Source organism: Penaeus japonicus, unplaced genomic scaffold, assembly GCF_977035675.1.
Source record: "Penaeus japonicus unplaced genomic scaffold, GWHDUDI00000001_assembly GWHDUDI00000015, whole genome shotgun sequence".
Lineage (NCBI taxonomy): Eukaryota > Metazoa > Arthropoda > Malacostraca > Decapoda > Penaeidae > Penaeus > Penaeus japonicus.
The window spans coordinates 696,992-699,872 of NW_028234417.1; the positions used below are offsets into that span (position 1 = coordinate 696,992).

Here is a 2,881-nt window from a genome sequence, read left to right on the forward strand (position 1 = left end):
TGACTGCTGCAAAATCACTGCAGTTGGAGGTAGTTGTTTCAGTTACTCATATTTTGTAATGAAAACATAGATATGTGAACTTCCTGGCCATTAGTAGTGTTGGCTCTACCCAATTGTAGGTACTGAAGTCTGTTTTTGGACTAATATATCTGCCATTCTTGTATGTAAATGGCTTTATTACCTGTGTCATGGACAGATTAGCAGACATTTATTGTATGACATAATAATAGATCACGCTTCAATGTATGAACATTAGCAAACACTCCATGTGCTGGCTAGGTTTCACATGAAGGAAAGAGAAATAATCGTGTATTTCAAATGCCCGGATTGACTATGGTTAATTCTGGTTGACTAAGGTCATAAGACACCTAGATTTCTCAAGAAGAAAAGATAAAAGGTATTCTGTTCTGTCTTTGGAAGATAGGGGTGAATCTTACATATAGGAGATTTAGTATGAAATTGTATTAATATAGGACTTCTAGTCTTACCAAATGTATCGGTAAGAAAAAGAGTCTGAAAGCTTTGGAAGGTATATAGGTCACTGCCAAAAGTTTCTAGTGGAAAAGAATATTATTAATGATATGTAAAAGGGTTTATCAGTGTAGATCTCAGTGTCAGTTCTTGTCTTTAACTCATCCAGCTAGCTCTTAGGACCAATTTTTTTTTTTCTTTCCGTTTGTCTGTAGGTTGGCTTGTTTATCCCGTAGCAAGGGTACCTTAGGGTTTAGTCTTTTTACTCTCTCTTGTTGACAGGAACACACACGACAGGATATGCTATTTATTCGCTCTCCTTTTTTCTTTGTTTTTGTTTTAGGATCTGATTTTTAGGAGAGCAGAATCTGGCAACAAAGAAATGAAATCTTGCATTAGAGTTCAAAGTCTTGCATTGATATTTGTCGTGAGATACGGAATATCCAGAAGTATAGAGCATCCAAAGTGAGAACAGCAATTGGGATTTTTTAGCAGAAATATGAGAGAGGAAGAAGAAGGGGGAAAAAAATCCGCTTTGGAATTGAAGAGTTTTTCATTTTTTATTTATCCGCTCTTTGGCTCACAGGCGTACAGCCTTGCCTTTTCTTCCTCCTCCACCTACCCCCCTCTCTCTCTCTTTCTCTCTCTCTCTCTCTCTCTCTCTCTCTCTCTCTCTCTCTCTCTCTCTCTCTCTCTCTCTCTCTCTCTCTCTCTCTCTCTCTCTCTCTCTCTCTCTCTCTCTCTCTCTCTCTCATTCTTTCTATATATCTATCTATCTATCTCTTGTCTTGTCGGACACCCCGTTGTTCGAATTTTGGCCTTTTCAGTTTGCGGTGGTAATCTCGTGTCTTAAAGCAAATTATCATCTCTTCATGTATGATACTTCTTGTCTGATCTGTGTGTGGAGTCTGGCAGTGTGTATATAGTTTATCTCTAAATGCAATAGTGACAGTTACTTTCCAGGTATTTTTGATACATTTTCTTTTTTGGGGGGTTTTATGTATCATGAGGATGATGATATTGTTTTTCTCTCCTACATTGTCATATTAATTATGATTCGCTTCTTCCTCACCTTACTGTGATTATTATTATTATTATTTTTTTTTTTCATTATCATTACTAAGGATTATTGTCAATATTGCTATAATTGTTATCATTATTGCTATTATTTATATTATTTTTGTTATTGTTTTTGCTATTGTTTTTTAAATTATTGTTTTTACTATTGTTTTTAAGATTCTTGTTGTGATTGTTTTTCATTATTGTTGGCATTATTATTATTATTATTATTATTATTATTATTGATATTGTTATTATTATTTTTCTTTTTCTTCTTCATCCCTCCATTTTGTTGGTGTTACCATTCAGATAATTTTTGTTATGATAATTCTTATATTCTTTATATTTGTAGAATTATAGTTGTTAAGAATAAGTATGTATAGATGTGTGTTAGGGGGTTGTGACTATGGAACACAAAAACAGATTGGCCAGAAGGTATGGCTTTGATTCTGTCTTTTATTTCAAGAAATTCGGCTTATCTGCGACGTGTTCCGGAAATGGATACCTTTGGGTGGGTGAGGTAGTTTAGGGGATGGCAGCAGTGTTGGGTAAAAATGTTAATGTGATCGTTTTGTTTTGTGGGGGGGGGAAGGGGTATGTTATATGTTTAGGTATTTGTATGCTTCTTTTTTCTTGTTGTTTTTTTGTTTTCTTTTTTCTTTTATTTTTCTTTTTTCTTTTTGTTTTTTTTATTGCTATGATTTCTGTGCCAAGTTCTTTTTGTGCTTTTTGAGCAAGGCTGTGTGCAAAGGGTATTGAATAGGAACTAAGAGGTACTACGTTTATGTATATTGAGGAAAGCGGTGTATGATATCTGGCTTATCTGTTATCCCAGTGCTTGTAGTAAAGATTTTGTCAGACATATTATGAAATGAGAGTTTATTGTCATTTATAATTTTTTATTACTTATTCTGTTTGTATTTTTTATATTAAGAGATAAGGAAAGAGAATGTCTTGATTTATTACTTGTTGCTTTGTTTAACAGTATTTATTTTACATTCCATATACTTAGAGAACATGAGAAGTATAAAGTTTATTTTGAAGTGGTATTTATAAGTCAGTTTGATTCTTTTTCTTATGACTTTGTCAATCCCGAAAGGTTGATAGTTGCTTTTACTGGTGGTCTTGGGTCTTTGGAAATATTATATTATATCTTTAATATATCTTTGTATTGTTATATCTTTTTTATTATTTTCTTTATACAGCTCTTCTATCTGTTAGTATATTGGCCTTGCTCATATTTTTATCAAGAGATATAGCACTGAATTCCATTAGTTACCATGTACAGTGTAAGTAAGGACTTGACAGCGTAGTGTGTGTGTTCAAGATTGCTAGTTTTTCTCTTGCAACC

At 33.3% G+C, this 2,881-nt stretch overlaps 1 protein-coding gene across 5 annotated transcripts in view; it reads left to right on the forward strand.

The window, feature by feature from the left end:
- Positions 1 to 565, forward strand: part of LOC122254725 (GTPase activating protein and centrosome-associated) — a 45,708-nt gene extending 45,143 nt beyond the window's left edge. For all 5 annotated transcript variants that reach the window (XM_086544322.1, XM_086544324.1, XM_086544321.1 and 2 more), the window contains one exon: positions 1 to 565. This exon is cut by the window's left edge and continues 1,397 nt beyond it. The gene's annotated coding sequence lies outside the window, so the exon portion shown is untranslated.
- The last annotated feature ends 2,316 nt before the right edge of the window (positions 566 to 2,881 follow it).